Genomic DNA, 20,105 nt, shown 5'->3' with positions numbered 1-20,105 from the left:
TTTCTATCTCTCTGTCTCTGTCTGGCGAGCGCATGCGCCCTATAGCAAAAAACTCTCAAAAAAAAAAAAAAAAAAAAAAACCACCCAAAAGGATAGGTTACAGAGAGCTTCTGAATAGCTGAACACATCCAGGTTCCAAGAGGGTGGAGCATCTGTGAGTGTGTGGAAACTCCCCACCCTTCCCTAATCCCTTCCTCTTGCATCTCTTCATCTATATCCTTTGTAATATCCCTTATTAAAACTGGTAGATGTTAAATTAAGCATTTCACCCAAGTTCCTAATATCCCTTATTAAAACTGGTAGATGTTAAGCATTTCACCCAAGTTCTATGAGTCCCTCTAGCGAATGGGAACTCCAATTTATGGCAGGTCAGTCAAAAGCACAAATAAAAACAACCTAGGGCTTGTGAGTGGCATTTGAAGTAGTAGAGGAAACCAGTGTTAGGGATTGAGCCCGCCTCCTGTGGTATCTGATGCTTTCTCCAGTGAGGACAGTGTCAGAACTGAACTACAACACACCAGGCTGGTGTCTGCTGCAGAACTCATTACCTGCGTGGTGTGTGTGGGAACCCATCTGAGGTCACAAAAGTCTTCTGCGTTGATCAATTTATTGAAGATACAGTAGAAACAGAGAGAGTCTGGTTTACTTCTTGTACCATCAGAGTATCTTATCTTCATCTTTAGTATCTAGCTAGTTCATTAGTGAACATTCACAGCTATCTTTTGTTTAATTTATTAAATGATAGACAGCTTTTTTCCCTTTATGAGAGAAAGGTGAGAAAGGTAAGGGAGAGAGTAAAAGGCAGGTTTTGTTTTGCTTTTTTGCTATAGGGCACGTGAGTTTGCTGTGAGTTCCCCGGAGACACAGAAAGTGAGAAATCACACTACAGGAGGGGATGGCCAAGCCACAATTCCTTCTCCTCCATTTTCCTGTCAGGATTTTGGGCACACAGTGTTGAGTTTTAAGCCACCAGGTCCATGACTCAAATCATGGTTGAATACATGGGAGTCCAGTGGCATAACCATTATGCCATCCTCTGGTCCCAAGGCAGGTATTTTTGACAGGACCTTTCTATGTCAGTCCGCCTGCCTCAGCTTCCCAATTAACTTGGATTACAGGAACATGCAACCATGTTGAGGCTGTTCAGGTGCGCCCAAACCCAAGTCCAGCCTCCCACGGTAGTGCTTGCTATCTGTGTGGCACTGTACATGCTTTTTTTTTTTGAGAGAGATTTTTGCTATAGGGTGCGTGCACTCGCCAGACAGACAGAGAGAGACAGAGCGATAGAAAGCGAGAAATCCCCCCCAGGGTGGATGGTCACCCCACAATCCCTTCTCCTCCATTCTCCTCTCGGGATCTTGGGCACGCACGCACACGCGCCCGGCGTGAGTTTTTTTAAGCCACCGGGTCTGGGACACGAACCGCAGTTGACTACATGGGAGTCCAGTGACATAGCCATTATAACTGCTGGTCCCTGCACATGCTTTTTGATATCAAATGGCACCAGCACCATGAAATCCCACCAATTTAATGTTTAGGTCAACTCAGTTCAGGTTAACTCAATCTGTCTTCAGCCTTGACTTGTTCTTTCGGTTTTTTGTTTACTATGCCAGTTCATTTAGGAAGACAGAGAATATTCTGTCTATGCTGAGATGCAGAAAAGAATAGACATAAAATCATCACTGTAAGTTTCTGGCAAGAATACTTCTAAGATAAGAATTTGCTAGGGAAAAACATGAAATGCATATAAGAACAATGACTCGACTGAACTTGAGTTGTGAAAAATTACTTTCAGGAGTAAGAATGACTACTGAAGATTTTCTGCTGAGACTTTACCCTCCAGACCCCAATCTAAGGTAGGGCCTCTGTATCTTACACTGTCTCTTTCTCTCTTTAAATTCTTTTTATTCTTAATTTTTAAAAAATTTTACGGTAAAGTGTTTCCTTGGCTCTTGGGCCCTCCTTTATGTTGCTAATTCTTATCTTTTCCTCCTCCCATTGAGGAGAGGCAGAAACTCGGCCCTTCTGAGATGCTTACTGAACTTGAGCTATGAAAAATTACTTTTTGCGGTTTTCATTTCTTGCCTTTTCTTTAAAAAGAATGTTTTATTGTCTTTTCTTTTTAAAAAAATGTAGTATTATTTTTCTCTTCCTCTGTTTTCTTTTCCCTCCATCACTCTGCTGCTCAGTCTCCATGCACTGAGTATCTAGACAGGTTTAAGTGAACCACAGCCAAGCATCCAAGTACTATTAAGGTCAGATTATTCCCCAACTCCCACTAAATCTGACACACAAAGGGAGAAAAACGCAACAACAGAGAGATTGCAGATCACCTCCTCCTGCATGCCTCTGAATGCTCAGACTGAACTTCAAGATTTAGGAAGAAACGTATCACCCATCAGATGACCAGAAATCACCACAGGGATACAAGAAATATGAGAAAGCAAGAAAACATCTTTCTTCCAAGGGAAAAGAGTAACTTCTCTTCATCCACAGACAGTACAACGGAACTTGCAGCAATGTCTGATATAGAATTTAGGGGACCAGCAGTTAGTATAATGGCTATGTCGCTGAACTCCCATGTAGTCGACTGCAGTTCGAGTTCCAGACCCAGTGGCTTAAACTCATGCTGGGCACGTGTGCGTGCATGCCCAAGATCCCAAGAGGAGAATTGAGAAGGAGGGATTGTGGTGTGGCCATCCCTCGGGGGGTGATTTCTTACTATCTCTCTGTCTCTCTCTTTCTGGCGAGCACACGCACCCTAGAGCAAAAACCTCTCCAAAAAAAAAAAGAATTTAGAATAGTCATAGTGATAAAGCTAACAGAGATTAACGGAGATGCAAGAGAAGAGAGACAATGAATTCCAGAAGATGTAGGAGAAAAGAGCCAATGAGTTCCAGGAGGTGAGGAAGTTTGGAGTGTGAATTTATTGTTATTAAACAAGAAGAAAAAAGCAGGAAGGTTCTGTTTTAAAGATTTTCTTTAGTTTAGGATGTTTTGAGGTATCTTAGACCTGATTTAAGCTTTATTTTTATCCTGAATGCACTATTACACAATATAATCTTATATACTCTATTCTTCATGGCAAATAATTTCTTTTCTTTAGGTTTTTGTCATGCAATAGGGTGCATATGTTTACCAGAGAGAGACAGAGAGTGAAAGTGAGAAAAGACTCCATAAGGGCCCTGGGCATGCCACAATCCCTTCTCCTCTACTCTCCTCTTGGGATTTTGGGTACACATGCACACATGTCTGGCATCATTTTCAAGTCAGGGTCTGGGATGTGAACCATGGTCTACCATGTGGGAGTCCAGTACCTTAACCACCATGCTACCTGCTGGCCCCAAGAATGTCATTTTTAAGTGGGTTTTCCCCCTAGATTAATTTTACCATACACTGGAAATTAAATGGGTAATTTGGAAAATTTCTTTTTTTTCCTCCTTTGGTCAGAGGGCAGATGCACTCACCAGAGGTGGGGTGGAGGGGGGATGGAGAGAGAGAGAGAGACAGAGAGAGGGAGAATGAACGAGAAAGTGCCAAGGGGCCTGGTCACACTGTAATCCTTTCCCCTCCATCTCTCCCTCTTCTAAGAATTGTGGGCACACATGCACACGTGACTGACACATATTTTTCTTTTTCTTTTTTAGAGAGAGACTTTTGCTATAGCGTGTGTGTACTCACCAAAGAGACTCAGGGAGAGAAAGCAAGAAATCACCCCCCCAGGGGGGACGGCCACATCGTAATCCCTTCTCCTCCACTCTCCTCTCAGGATTTTGGGCACCCATGCACATATGCCCAGCATGACTTTTAAGCCTCTGGGGCCAGGACTCGAATCACAGTCCACAATATGGAAGTCTAGTAAAGTAACCATTACACCATCTGCTGGTCCCAAGTGCCTGACATGTTTTTCGGGTTGCTGGGACTGGAATAGAGATCCGGCCACCTTAACCACCACACCATGGGCTGACCTTCGATAATTTCTTTACCAAGGTAACTGAAAACAACATTCTGAGGTCCTTGGGAAATGATCCAGCTCCAATTCGACTGTGGCACCACGGCCCCTATATGAATAGGACACAAAGCTCAAGAGCAGATGTCTCTGAAGGAAAGGAGATAAATAACTATGGGTCACTTAGCCTGAGCCAGGCAAAATCGTTACCACCAAGCGGCTGTGTGGCCAGGGCAGTAAACACCTGCTGTTTCTCCCTACTCAGCCCCTGCTCCTCCTTATTTGTAATGGCTTCCATTTCTCCTTCAGGGAGCCACCCCTCCTTCATTCCACTGTGTTTTAGAGGGACTGCCAGGGGCAGGCATACAATTCAAAACAGGACAATTAAACTCTCCTGGGAACTGGAATCTTGAGCAGTGGACACTAGGGAGGCAAGTATGTGCTTACCACAGGCAGTCTGATGGCAACCTGCAGGTGGGGTTCCATACACTGAGCTCTCCTCTCTGCTCCGGCTTCACCTTATCTCCCTGAGACGCAGCTGCTGGTCTGGTTAAGCCTCCTGAACATGCTGTGACCATGACTGATACTTCATGCAACTCCCTATGGTCACTCCAGAGGTAGGTGCACCCCTCCCACATTAACATCACAAAATTAGGGGCACTAAACCCTAAACATAATCTGCAGATTCCTGTTCATTGATAAACTGACCTTTTATTGTAACCTTCAAGCAATTTATGTACAAACCAAACCCCTGGTTTTGGGGATAAGGAATCTGCATTGATCTTAGATTTACAAATGCTTTGTTTTTGTTCTTACCGTACAGAGCCTGATCCTAGGCTCATGACAGCATGGACCATTCTCCACCTGGCCATCAGAGGGGCATCCTTTCCTATGCAAGTAAACTCATGTCTTCCCAGCTGGGTCTCCAGGTGTGTTCTTTGGAATCAGTAAACGTTATGGAGAAACTTTCTCAGATTTGGGGTTCCCCCAGAATACAACCCCTTAAAGAGATTCTGTTAATTCCTGCTCCTGAAGTCTCCCGCTTGCACCAGGTCTGGCTGTTCAATTTCCTCTCTTAGATTTTGTGAATGACCAGGTATGTGTCCAGCAATTTTGTGCTGACCTAAGTTAACCAGGGTTGGTTTCAGTTGCTTGCAACAAATAATTTTAACATGAAATTTAAATCTAGTATATTATTGGGACCAGCAGATAGCACAATGGCTATGCCACTAGACTCCCATGTATTCAACCGGAGTTCGAGTCCTGGACCCAATGGATTAAACTCACACCGTGTGCGTGCGTGCCCAAGATCCTGAGAGAATGAAGGAGAAGGGATTGTGGCGTGGCCATCCCCCCTGGGGGGGTGACTTCTCGCTTTCTGTCTCTCTCTTTCTGGCAAGTGCACGTGCCCTATAACAAAATACCTCTCAAAAAATAGAAATAAAAATCTGGTATTTATCTACTTTCTTCCTATTTTCGTCTCTTTTTCACAGTCATATTTATGGTTTTCCTCTCTCTTTTTTGCTTTTTGATTTCACATCAGCAGGACGATTACATGAAACTATTTATTGAAAGTCAAGTTTTGGTGCATAAACCAGAAACTGCTAAAAATAGACTTTCCTCTTAGAGAAGGTCTCTGGCATTCCCCTATGAATATTTGACTCTTCCTGTGAAAAAACATTTCCTTCAATTTAACAAATATGAAAACACCAGTGCTTCTGTGTACTGCAGTGTTACGATACTTAAGCCAAGTCAGCTAGATTATTTCAAAAGTAAACTATTAAAAATCATAGCATCCTACCAGGCAAACATTTTATAACTTATACACAGTAACTTCTAATGTACAGCTAGACTCACTGAATTTATGGGGACTTAAGCCTCTAAAGTAGTTAGTCTAAAAAGTTAATTTTGGATCAGAGTAGTTTAGAACCTAGGATTATAAAAAGAATTGTTCTTCTAATTTTTATTGCCAGAGACAGATATAAAGCACCCCCAGTATGGTCACACTGAAATCTCTTCTCCATTTTCCCATCTTCTTAAGATTTGGGGCATGCGTGTGTATGCACTTGGTGTGTTTTCCAAGCTGCTGATGCCAGGATTCAAACTGCAGTTGGCCACATGGATCCAGTTCCCTTAATCAGTATGCTATGGGACCAGCCCTAAACAGTATCATTCTCTATCAAACTTCGTACATAAGGAGGCTGACTTTTCCCTTAAGGAAACAGCATTTGGTAAGCTGTGTACCTGCAGAAACTACCATGAACACAATTACACTGTAACAAACACTTATCATCATTGGTGTACCAGTTGCTGCAGGTTGCTAAATCTCACAGCTACTTCCTGAAACAGAAGTTCTATGAATAAAAAGCATGAAGTCATAGCAAAAATTGAATTACTGGGTCGTCCCATCAGGAAAGTCATGACACGGTTTTGCAGAGAAAAACAGAAAAATACATCATGACTTTCCCGATGTACTAATAGATAGCAACTATTTCAAAAAAAAAAAAATATATATATATATATATACCTAAAACAGTTAACTGCAAAATATATTAGACAAGGAATAATTTATCTTATGATAAATCTGAGAGTTTCAGTTCACTGAAGAATTATAGAGTACTTCTGAGTTTCCAAAGAAATTTTTGCATGGTTAATTAAGCATTACTATGGTCTGCATTTTGGAGAAGGAAACTTAAATAGGTTAAGTAAGAAAAAAACAGTCCTACAACTAGGAGAAAGTCACTTGTTGACATCTTTTTCTAAATCCTGTGCTAGCTCCATACTAAAACTCTGAGAAGTCCCTTGGATTTTACCTTTATGGCATTTCATAAACTTAACAGTCTAAAATTATACAATATATTTTGAGTAGTAGGGGCAAGATAGTTGATCTTCTTGGGGGTGGGATATGGGAGGCAAAGATTTTACAATAATTCTCATTCCCTATTGTCTGGCGCTGTCCCTGTCTGGAGGTTCTGCTTTGTTTATGTGGGTCTGGCAAAGCTAGAGACTTGCTCTGGGAACCGTAACTGGCCACTATATTTCCTGTGTTCTTATGACTACAAAGGTATAATCTCCAAACGGTGGGGAGTCCATCTTTTCTACTGTTGTCTCCAATTCCAGTACTGGTCCTGAGACTTGGGAACCACACAGTGTTTACTAAATACTAAAAAAAATAATAATAATAAAAAATAAGAACTAGCTTTTCATATATAAACGGAAGTGAATCAGTAAGATTCACCATTTTCAAAAGTCTGTAAATTTATTCCTCCTTACTTAAAAGTATTGTATTATTCCCTTTCTTAAAATTTCAGTGATTCTTAACTTCAGGTACACCTTAGAATAGAATAACCCCATTTTCCCGTTACCCTTCCCTCCCACGCAGACTTAAATGGCTTTAAGTGGGCCCAGGCCAGTATTATTAACGTTCCACATAATTCTTATGGGCTGTGTAATTTGAGAAACTGTTAGGATTTCTTCTGGTCTTATAATTTTATCATTTCGAAAATTAAAATATAATAGTTATTACACTAGGTGACATTTTCTAAGATTCAAGGACCTCTCTCTAATCTGCAGAAAGCGCCTAATAACTGGGTCATGCAAGGAAGTAGTACCAGGCTAATTTCTACTGTTGTCACCACCCCCTCATCTTTCTCAAGAACAAGGGTGCATACTAAAAGTGGGATTCCCCTCATTTCCCCCTGCCTCTGCAGTCTTTTCCACTGTTATCCTAGCTCTGCCATTCTCCCACTCCAGGGTGCTGCTATCTCTCAGCTGTTCTCTTTTTTAGCTTGTCCTGTAATAATTCCCAAGAAAGAGGATGGCAGAGAATATGGGTGGACAATAAAATATGTGAGTTCACATTCAAATACCCAGTCACCCACCTACTTTCCTCCCAGTCCATCAGCAAACTCCATCTCCACCAACACCACCACAGCTCATCATTCCTTTGGCTTCATTTAATTCCAATGTGCGCTTTTGAAATGTAAATCAAATTACAGGACCCCCTGCTATAAAATCCATCAGTGGCTTCCCACTGCATTCATCAAGGCCAAACTCCCAGAAGGGACTTTGGCAGCTCCTACCCCAGCCCCTTCCTGTGTCTCCCTCATTGCCCTTCTTTCTATCAGCATAGATCACAGATGCTCCCACCTTGCCCACAAGCTGCAGGGTCTGAACAACCAGCCAGGTAGGCGCACTCCACTGCAGGAAGATTGAACGCAGCAGGGCCTGAGGCAGAGCCAAGGTTCTCCCTGACCATCCTTTCCCCAACTCCCCAGCATCTGGCACTTTTTTTTTTTAGAGAGAGATTTTTGCTATAGGGCACATGCACTTGCCACACAGAGAGAGACAGAGACAGAAAGAGAGAAATCACCCCCCCACCCCCAAAAGGTATGGCCATGCTACAATCCCTTTTCCTACATTCTACTCTTAGGATTTTTTTTTCTCACACCAACCTGCGTCCAATTTATTCTGTTCATGCATTCTCCTGCCCTCCATGTGGAGGCAGAACATGAGTGAGCTGGGCAGTGGCACTTAGAGCTGTGGACCACATTCTGTTTCCCTTTCCTCCACCCTACCCTCAGGCTCCTTGCCCAGGGGCTGCTCCTGTGGCTACGGAGGACAGAAAAGCAGATGCAGGACTGGGGTACTGTTGTGAATCCCCTGTAAAAACAGAAAAATACATCATGACTTTCCCGATGACCTAATAGATAGCAACTCTTTCAAAAAAAAAAAAATATATATATATATATATACCTAAAACAGTTAACTGCAAAATATATTAGACAAGGAATAATTTATCTTATGATAAATCTGAGAGTTTCAGTTCACTGAAGAATTATAGAGTACTTCTGAGTTTCCAAAGAAATTTTTGCATGGTTAATTAAGCATTACTATGGTCTGCATTTTGGAGAAGGAAACTTAAATAGGTTAAGTAAGAAAAAAACAGTCCTACAACTAGGAGAAAGTCACTTGTTGACATCTTTTTCTAAATCCTGTGCTAGCTCCATACTAAAACTCTGAGAAGTCCCTTGGATTTTACCTTTATGGCATTTCATAAACTTAACAGTCTAAAATTATACAATATATTTTGAGTAGTAGGGGCAAGATAGTTGATCTTCTTGGGGGTGGGATATGGGAGGCAAAGATTTTACAATAATTCTCATTCCCTATTGTCTGGCGCTGTCCCTGTCTGGAGGTTCTGCTTTGTTTATGTGGGTCTGGCAAAGCTAGAGACTTGCTCTGGGAACCGTAACTGGCCACTATATTTCCTGTGTTCTTATGACTACAAAGGTATAATCTCCAAACGGTGGGGAGTCCATCTTTTCTACTGTTGTCTCCAATTCCAGTACTGGTCCTGAGACTTGGGAACCACACAGTGTTTACTAAATACTAAAAAAAATAATAATAATAAAAAATAAGAACTAGCTTTTCATATATAAACGGAAGTGAATCAGTAAGATTCACCATTTTCAAAAGTCTGTAAATTTATTCCTCCTTACTTAAAAGTATTGTATTATTCCCTTTCTTAAAATTTCAGTGATTCTTAACTTCAGGTACACCTTAGAATAGAATAACCCCATTTTCCCGTTACCCTTCCCTCCCACGCAGACTTAAATGGCTTTAAGTGGGCCCAGGCCAGTATTATTAACGTTCCACATAATTCTTATGGGCTGTGTAATTTGAGAAACTGTTAGGATTTCTTCTGGTCTTATAATTTTATCATTTCGAAAATTAAAATATAATAGTTATTACACTAGGTGACATTTTCTAAGATTCAAGGACCTCTCTTTAATCTGCAGAAAGCGCCTAATAACTGGGTCATGCAAGGAAGTAGTACCAGGCTAATTTCTACTGTTGTCACCACCCCCTCATCTTTCTCAAGAACAAGGGTGCATACTAAAAGTGGGATTCCCCTCATTTCCCCCTGCCTCTGCAGTCTTTTCCACTGTTATCCTAGCTCTGCCATTCTCCCACTCCAGGGTGCTGCTATCTCTCAGCTGTTCTCTTTTTTAGCTTGTCCTGTAATAATTCCCAAGAAAGAGGATGGCAGAGAATATGGGTGGACAATAAAATATGTGAGTTCACATTCAAATACCCAGTCACCCACCTACTTTCCTCCCAGTCCATCAGCAAACTCCATCTCCACCAACACCACCACAGCTCATCATTCCTTTGGCTTCATTTAATTCCAATGTGCGCTTTTGAAATGTAAATCAAATTACAGGACCCCCTGCTATAAAATCCATCAGTGGCTTCCCACTGCATTCATCAAGGCCAAACTCCCAGAAGGGACTTTGGCAGCTCCTACCCCAGCCCCTTCCTGTGTCTCCCTCATTGCCCTTCTTTCTATCAGCATAGATCACAGATGCTCCCACCTTGCCCACAAGCTGCAGGGTCTGAACAACCAGCCAGGTAGGCGCACTCCACTGCAGGAAGATTGAACGCAGCAGGGCCTGAGGCAGAGCCAAGGTTCTCCCTGACCATCCTTTCCCCAACTCCCCAGCATCTGGCACTTTTTTTTTTTAGAGAGAGATTTTTGCTATAGGGCACATGCACTTGCCACACAGAGAGAGACAGAGACAGAAAGAGAGAAATCACCCCCCCACCCCCAAAAGGTATGGCCATGCTACAATCCCTTTTCCTACATTCTACTCTTAGGATTTTTTTTTCTCACACCAACCTGCGTCCAATTTATTCTGTTCATGCATTCTCCTGCCCTCCATGTGGAGGCAGAACATGAGTGAGCTGGGCAGTGGCACTTAGAGCTGTGGACCACATTCTGTTTCCCTTTCCTCCACCCTACCCTCAGGCTCCTTGCCCAGGGGCTGCTCCTGTGGCTACGGAGGACAGAAAAGCAGATGCAGGACTGGGGTACTGTTGTGAATCCCCTGTCCTAAACTGTAAGAAAGTCCGGGGCAGAACCCATGGAGAGTCCACTGAGGGATGGAGCCCCTTTCCAAGGCACAAGAGGCCTTCTCAACATGGCCACTGGTCTTCAGATTTGGGGAGTGTGCTGGCTAGGACCTGAGGGCTGCAGGGTCTCCAACTGACTGAGGAGGAGAGGAGTGTGAGGATGCTGCTGGAGGTCCACAGTTGAGGCCAGTAGCTGCCACAATGCTGGAGTGCCTGGGGCTTTGGGGGATCCTGAGTGGGTTCTACACAGCAAGGGCCACACTGTCACCCTTCTAAAATACCACATCATAAGGGCCTTCCCCAAACATCACAGCATACAGCACGCAGCCTAGAGACCCAGACATCAATCTACCCATCGATGACACAATGACTCTGTATTGAGAAGAGCTCCAGGCTCGGTAGGAGATGGTGCACGGCTGGGCTGTCCAGTCCTGCAGGGTCAGGGCCTGGTGGGAGCTCTCCACATTAAAACTGGCTGCCCCTCATCTCTGAGCAAGATATTGGTGGGTTTCAGGTCCCTGTGGGCATAGTCATTGGCGTGAATGGCCTCAAGGTCTTAGAAGATGCCTAGCAGCAAAGGATCTGATCCTCAGTCAAGAAGCTGCCTTTGTCCTTCAGCTGCTCTACCTCATCCCACAGTAGATCTTTCTTGAAGAAGGATAGCAGCAGCCATGCCTCATGCTTGGCACCCTGTCCCTAAAGACAGTAAGTCATGAGGCAAAGGATGTTGGGGTGATAGAAGAGGCGATGCATGTATGCTTCTTGATGGGCCTCCTCCCAGTCCTGCTGCTCGTGGTGACACAGTATTCGCCCTACTCCAGTTTCTGGATGAAGAGGTAATGCTTATTATTAATGATGACAGTTCCTGAGAGCAGACACATAATGCGTACCTACAATGTCTCGGTCATCTTCCTCAAGGTCAGTGTGAGGCTGCTGAAGAGTCAGTCCAGGATGAGTGGGCTCTTCCCGGTGATGCACCGGGGAGCCCAGAGGATCATGCTGGCTTGGGCCACAGCGAAGCGCAAGGGACCCTTCTCTTGGGATTTTGGGCATGCACACACATGCCTGGCATTCAAGCCTCCATGATTTGAATCACAGTAGACTACGTGGGAGCCCAGCAATGTAACCTTACACTATCTACCGGTCCTTCATCTGGCCCTTTTCTAAAGAAAAGAGAGTCGCCCAGGCACACAGAACACACAGCAATCTCTCATGAACACTGAAGCCCTATTCTCCTGACTGTAAAGTAAAAGGCCCTCAATCCTATTGGTGATTTCTTCTGACCTATCTAGCAGCCAAGGCTGGGGTACCAAGCACAAAAACTGGTTTCCACTTCCCAGAGCTTTTGCTTACCCTGCACTATCTGAACAACAACGTGAGCCGGGTGCTGTGCTGGGTGCTTAGCATGTGGTGGAGATCGTAAGCAGCAGCCCTGGAGGAGCTGACTTTCCAGTCAGAGGCAGGCTCCAATAAAATATCACAAGAAGAGATGTCAACTGGTAAACTGCAAGGTCCACCGATGGCTGGAGCCCTCAGTTACAGATCTAGAGGTTGAGGACTGCTCCCCTGAGCAGGAGGTGAGGAGTAAGCAAAGGGAAAGGTGGGCAAGAAGAGCCCTTCAGGGAAGGAGAACGGCACATCCTAACGTCCTGCGGCAGAGACTACACACACACACACAGGTTGATGTATCTAAAGAACAACAGGAGATATATTTATTTAGTTCATAGTTTGGGTGAGATGTTATTATTATTTTTTCTTTTGAGAGGTTTTTGCTATAGGGCACATGCACTTGCCAGAAAGACAGAGACAAGGCAGAGAGACAGAAAGTGAGAAATCACCCCCCAGGGGTGGGATGGTCATGCTGCAATCCTTTCTCCTCCATTCTCCTCTCGGGATCTTGGGCACGCATGCACACATGCCCAGAGTGAGTTTAAGCCACCAGGTCCAGGACTCAAACTGGGAGTCCAACGATGTAGCCATTACATCATCGGCTAGTCCTGGGCCAGAGGCTGTTTTTAAAGTCAAGTGCTTTACATGTTATCTCATTTATCCCATTATATGGCTATATTATCTTGGTCTCCAGAGAAAGCTTTTATTTATTAGGTATTATTAGTATTAGCTCTATTCTATAGAAGGAAATGGAAGGCACAAAGATATTAAGAAACTTACCCAAATTCAATCAATAGCAAAGCCATTACTTTCCACTTTGTAAACTATCTGAAATACAACATAATACACATAGGGTGGGATACAACCAATCAATAAAATTCATTGTGGGGTGAAAGAGTAGACAAACCAGTTCCTGCTGTACAGTCAGGTAACAAAGTATTAGGTTGTCAGAAAAGTCATGACCCATCTTTCTGTGCAAATATGTGTCATGATTTTCCCGACGACCCAAAAGAACTATGTCTTTCAACTGTAGATATTTTTAAGTCATAAAGATGTAATCATAAGCATGCATGCTTTGAAAAACTGTACTGTATGTTGTAATGACGTACAATGAGTCAATGTAAATAAATACGTATATATAAAAATAAAAAATTGTAAGAAAAGAAAAAAGATGTAACTGTAATGAAATGTTTTTAGAAGAGAATTAGTTCCATTTTAAGAAACTGTGCTTATGTGGTTAAGATTGAGTTAAAAATAAACAAAAAAACTAAAAATACTTGGTGAGAGTTTTTTGTTTTAGGATTTTTTTTTTTTTTTTTTGTCATAGGGCCATGCACTGACCAGAGAAAGAGAGCGGGAAAGTCAGAAATCATCCCTGGGAGGATGGCCATGATGCAATCCAATCTCCTCTTGGGATTTTGGGCACACATGCACATGCACCAGGTGTGATTTTTCAAGTCACCAGGTCCAGGACTTGAACCACGATCAGCCACGTGGGAATCGAGTGCCCCCAACCACCATGCCACCTGCCGGCCCTTGTATAAGACTACACTTTGTAGTCTTCAAAATTTCTACAAAAACCATGTACTATTTTTATAATAAAAAAAATTAATGGAAGCACACAAAAACAAAGACAACTCAATGAAGAATGGGCTGAGGTCTTGAAAAAGTATTTCTCCAAGGAAAATATACAAGCGACCAATAAGCACATGCTCAATATCGTTAATCATCAAATGAATGCAAATCAAAACCACAAGGTACTATTTTACTACTAAGATGGCTAAAGTCAAAAAGTCATATGAGAGTTCTTCAAAAGTTCATGAAGAATGTATATTATGAGGGACCAGCAGTTAACGTAATGGCTATGTTGCTGAACTCCCATGCGGTCGACTGCGGTTCAAGTCCTGGACCCGTTGGCTTAAACTCACGCCAGGCACATGTGCATGCGTGTCTAAGATCCCAAGAGGAGAATGGAGGAGAAGGGATTGTGGCGTGGCCATCCCCCCAGGAGGTTGATTTCTCGCTTTTGGTCTCTCTGGTGAGCTCACGTGCCCTATAGCAAAAAATCTCTCAAATGCCTTAAAAAAAAAAAACCTTAAAAAAAAAAAAAAAAAAAAAAAAAAGAATGTATATTATGAGGGCCTGATAAAATTGGAAAATAATAACAATAATAAAGTTAAATAAAAAATAACTCTTTAAAAACTGTATATTATTAAAAAAAACTGCACAAATTTCAAAAAGAATTTTTTTCTTCTTTCCCTCCCCTCCCTTCCTTTCCTCCTTTATTTCTTTCCAATGTGACCAGAGCGAAGGTGGGAGAGTAAGAAAGCAAGCTGCCAGGTACGGGACTCAAACCATAGTAGCCACGTGTGAGCTCAGTGCCCTTAACCACCATGCCACTTGCCAGTCCCTCAAAAATTTTTTGCATCAAGATAGATAGGTATTTTTAATTCTATTTTCCCATCAACTCTGAACTCTCTTCATAGGAAGTACTGACAATGCTATGGAGAAATCAGAACCAGCTGATGGGAAAGTAAAATGCTATGACACCTGGGCCCTGTCCGAGATGCTGCAGTTGTATCTCTCTGTCTTTCTCACTCATGGAAAAGGTAAGTATATAAAATAAAACTGTGGAACAACAACAAAAAGCAAATGAAGTACCAGTATATGCAATGACTTGGATAAACATTGTAAACACTATATAAAGTGAAAGAAGACAGTTGCAAAGGCTCACATACTACATGAGTACATTCAGATGAAAGTCCAGAACAGGGTACTCTATAGAGACATAAAATAGACTAGGGAGTGCATGGGGCCTAGAGGCATAAGGGGTTTATAACTAAAAGATACAAGGGTTCTTTTATGAAGTAATGAATATGTCCTAAAACTGACTGTGGTGATAATCTGTAAATATGCTAAAAATCATTAGAAAGTACACTTGAAACGAATGTATGAATTTTACAGTATATGAAATAATTCTCCATAAAGCTGTGCAAAAATTAAAAAGAGGCCCAGCATGAGTACAATACTGTACAAGGATGGAGACACATGGGAGGCCCAGGTTCTGTTCCTGGGCTAACCTCAATAGGCTGGGGACTATAGTACCCACCTGCAATCCTCCCTCTCTCTCAGAAAACAAAAGTCACCTTAGCAAAAAAACAAAACAAAACAAAAACAGAAAACAAAGTCATAAAAATATTTTCAGTTTCAGTCAAAGAATTTTAAGTTGAAACAAGGAAGACTGGTATTATGCACATTTTGAAACACTGTTTCAATTTTATTAAGTACATGGATTGTGTTCACTTCATGACAAATTTTAAGCAAAATTACGTATTAAGGACCAAAAAAAAAAGAAAGAAAAGAAAAAAGACACAGATAAGCAAAAAGGTGAAGAGTCAAGCAGATAATGTCCAGTACCAATTACTGCTCAACACTAATCAGCACATCAAATCCTTTCTACAAATTTTACACATCTGAAAAAAATTACTGAGAAGATTAATCTGCATGTATTACTCAATACAAAGAGAAAACTATTAATCTCAGTCTGAAAGGGAGAAGTCATGAGAGTCCAGAGCAAACCTGCCAGCTCTCTGTGAAAAAGGAGTATTTAATGATAAAGGGAGATGATTTAAAAAAAAAAAAAGTATTAAGTATTCAATCACAATTGAGTCTACTCTCTTATTCAAACTAGAATTCAAATTCAATCCAGTGAGTGCCACAGTCTTCACAGGCATTATGGAAAGACAACAGGAGGGGTCGGCATGTGGCAAAGTGGTTAAGGTGGTGGATTCCCATATGACCAAGAGAACTTCGGGCACCAGACCTGGTGGCTGGCTTTTTCACTTTCCCTCTCTCTCTGTTTCTATCTCTGGTCAAGTTAAAAAATAAATAAATAATTAAAATGGATAATTCTTTAAAAAAGGAAAACAGGAACTAAGAATTTGGTAGTTCCCTTTTCTGCTCTCAGTCTACTTTTTTGCCTATTTTATACCATTTTTTGTTTTTCTAGTCTTTGAAAAAACAAAAAAATATTTGTTTTTTGGAGAGGTTTTTGCTATAAGGTGTGTGCACTTGCCAGAGAGACAGAAAGCGAGAAATCATCGCCCACGGGGGATGGCCACGCTGCAATCTCTTCTCCTCCATTCTCCTCTCGGGATCCTGGGCACGCACGCACATGTGCCCAGTGTGAGTTTAAACCAACGGGTCCAGGATTTGAACCGCGGTCGACTACATGGGAGTTCAGCGACATAGCCATTACACTAACTGCTGGTCCCGACAACAAAAAAATTAAATATGCTCAAATATTTTTCTTTTTTTTCCTGTTGATCTGTACTTAATTTTTTTCTCAGTTCATATACTTCCCCCACTGTTTATCTCTTACAATTCCCACTCATCATGCTGCTTTCACCATCCCAAGCCGACATTCAGAATTTCCCGGGATTCCCCAGAATTCACACAAGACGCTGGTTAGGCAGTCCCATCTATCTAACCTTTAAAATGCCAAAAATATTTTAAATGTTAAATGTTCCCTTTTAAATATGGCAGCATTTCCTTATCTGAAGCCAAATGCTTCCAATTACAATTTAAGGACAGAGGAGGCATACTTCAGTAAAGAAAATACCAAGCATTTCTAATTTATTATCATGTGTTCCAACTTCTCAGTATGTATGGTACAAAGAATATGAGAGTACAGAGGGGTTGAGCATCATCCTACAGTTTCAATGCTTTAAGAGCTAACACCTACATGAAGTTAACTAAATTGCCATAATCTACATTTGTGTCCACCCCTCCTCCCATTTGTAGGGCTGGCTCCTTCCTGTCATTCCGTCTTAGATAATCTCACCAGAACCCATCCATTTGAAGCCAACTTCCCTCCAGTCATTCTGTGGCACTTTAGTCTGTTTATGTATTCATGGACATAGGCAATCAGGTATTTTACCTGCTTATTTTTTTTTTCTTTTATTGAGATCAGAGGGTGTGTGTATGTGCCTGCGGAAGTGAGAGAGAAAAGGGGGGGCAGGACCCCCCTAACAGTGCTTGGTCACATCACAATCCTTTATCCTCCAATTCCTCATCCTTTCAGGGTCCTGGGCATCCCCTTTTGTACACCACTGATAAGCCATCTGGTCCAAGACTTGAACTCTGGTTGGCCATATGGGACTCAACATTCTCTGCACAAGTGCTATGTTATGGGGTCAGCCCTACCCTGTTTATTTTTCATCACAATCCAAAACCAACTTCTTGTTTACATCCTTATAGTCTGTTTCTGTCCACCTGGATAGACACTTCACGGGAGCAGAGATTTATCTGTCGTATTTCCTGGTGTATGCCTTATGCCTAGCAACAGTGACTAGCAGAGTGGGCAGTTACAAATAAACATCTGTTCACTGAGTAAATATAATATTTCATGATTTTCCCATACTAGGTTTCTGGAAACAAAATGAGATAATGGTAAAAATTACCAGCACTTTTCACATGCGATCTCAAAAATGCAAGGTGAGAGGCTGGCAAGTGGTGTGGTGGTTAAGGCACTGGACTCCTACATGACTGACTGTGGTTTGAATCCTGGACTTGGAGGCTTTCTCTCTCTCTCTCTCTAGTCAAATTTAAAAATAACAACAATAAATGAAATTAAATAATTGTTTTTTAAAAATGTAAATTAAATATAAAAGTCTTTGAAGAGTTGAAGCAGTTCTTTTAAGTATGCAAGAATTCTTCATAGTAGCTAGGGAAATCCTTCCCCACATCAAATCTCTAGTTAAAAACCAGTATCAATATTTATACCAATATCTGTCAGTCTATCTTTCTCAGATCCCAGAATTCATGCAAGATGCTGGTTATGTATTAAGAGTAGTCTGTAAGATCAATTGGTTTCTATCTTAGAGCAGCATACAACCTCTCAGAAAATATTAATATTTCTTTCATGGGACCAGCAGTTGGCATAATGGCTATGTTGCTGAACTCCCATGTAGTTGACCGCAATTCGAGTCCTGGACCCAGTGACTTAAACTCACACTGGGTGCATGTGCGTGCGTGCCCAAGATCCCAAGAGGAGAATGGAGAAGGGATTGTAGCGTGGCTATTCTCTCTGCAGGGTGATTTCTCACTTTCTGTCTCTGTTTCTTTCTGGTATGTGCACGCACCCTATAGCAAAAAACTCTCAAAAAAAAAATTTCTTTCATACACAAAACATTTTAAACAAAATAAATTTTAAAAGGTAGCACAGCATGTGGAATTATATGCCTGGTAAACTCTTTTCATGTTAATAAGCCTTTCAGTGTTTCAAAAAGGGGTAAAAATTGTAATACAGTAAGCTCTTCCCAAAGCTACAGCTCTCTTTTACAGAAACTGGAGCCCAAGTCCAGAATTACTGTGGACCCTGCTGTGTCTGTGGATCAAACCAACCTTACTAGAGTAACAAATGACGGGGCCAAGGATGGTCACCAAGCCAATGGCAATCACGTAAAGGTGGAACACAGACAGTGGGGAGATCACCTGTTTTGGAACTGGTTAGTACAAATTAGGCCCAAGAAGAGCACTTCAAAATGGATGGTGATAGGATCACTGTGGTTTGAGTCCCGGACCCGGTGGCTTAAACTAAAGCCGGGCGCGTGTGCGTTCATGCCCAAGATCCCTAGAGGAGAATGGAAGAGAAGGAATTGCGGCGTGGCCATCCCCCCTGGGGCGGTGATTTCTCGCTTTCTGTCTCTCTGGTGAGCGCACACACCTTGTAGCAAAAACCTCTCCAAAAAAAAAAAAAGGATGATCATAACCTGATCGTCCTGGCTTCTTTTTTAGGAAACTTGAATTATAAGTGATCAAGGACAAGGCCCTACCCTGAATGATCATTAGTTATAGTTCTGGTTGCTGATGACACCTGCTCTCCATTCTAGACCATACCACATTTCCTTGGGACCATACCACATTTCCTTGGAACTGTGACCAAATCCTTGTTATGAAAATCCGGGGACCAGCAGTTACATTACTGGACTCCCACATGGCCAACTGCGATTTGAGCCCCAGATCTGGTGGCCTGAAACTCATGCTGGGTGCATATGTGCAGGCCCAAGATCCAGGGAGGAGAATGGAGGAGAAGGGATTGCAACATGGCCATCCTGAATGGAGGATGATTTCTCACTTTTCCTCTTGCTGTTTCTATCTTTCTCTCTCTCCAGTGAGTGCCCACACCCTAAGGCAAAAACCTCTTCAAAAAAAGGAAAATTAATCTGGGCATGTGTCTTCCTTGTACCATAGAGTAAATTCATCCACCCACACACCCTAAAATATAAATCCTCTGAGTATATATGAAATGGGGGGGGAAATCATTTCTTTTATAAGCTGAAAATATGTCAAGTCCCTGCAGACGTGAACGTCAAAAGTATGGTGTCCTCAAATGATGATTAGGGCACATAAAAAAGTAGAACTGTTACACATAACTCAATGGTACAAAAGAAAAGTAATCTCCATTTCTTTTTCTTTGACTTCAAGGATCCATATTATTCTAAAATCAATGAAAAGCTGCTATATTAAAAAAATAAGGTTGTATGGACCAGTATGTGTCTGTACTTGTATACAGTAGTGCTTCCATAAAACAAATTAGCAATTAGAAAACCGGTATTTGGTGACACAATTCAGTTCAAATCATATACCTATTTTGTACACCTTCTATGTATCAGGCATAGTATTTGGTGTCAGGATAAATAAATCTCGAGGAACTCAGATGGAGACCAAAGCAAACAAACAGAAAGAAGGGATATGCTGAATCTAATGTGGTGAATCCTATAAAAGTGACAGATACTTGTGTTCTAAATAGTACAGCAGGCAGTTCCCGCTCCTCCAACAAGATATGCCT

At 41.9% G+C, this 20,105-nt stretch overlaps 1 protein-coding gene and 1 pseudogene across 1 annotated transcript in view; both read right to left on the bottom strand.

Moving 5' to 3' along the window:
* TMEM123 (transmembrane protein 123) overlaps window positions 1–20,105 on the bottom strand; it is a 53,436-nt gene that overhangs the window by 27,655 nt on the left and 5,676 nt on the right. The window lies entirely within an intron of this gene.
* The window catches only part of LOC102498475 (serine/threonine-protein kinase 16 pseudogene), a 10,089-nt pseudogene continuing 930 nt past the window's right edge, over window positions 10,947–20,105 (bottom strand).

Source organism: Tupaia chinensis, unplaced genomic scaffold, assembly GCF_000334495.1.
Source record: "Tupaia chinensis unplaced genomic scaffold, TupChi_1.0 Scaffold000276_2, whole genome shotgun sequence".
NCBI classification, from domain to species: Eukaryota; Metazoa; Chordata; class Mammalia; order Scandentia; family Tupaiidae; genus Tupaia; species Tupaia belangeri.
The sequence above is the reverse complement of the archived record's forward strand: the minus strand, read 5'-3'. Positions and strand labels throughout refer to the sequence as shown.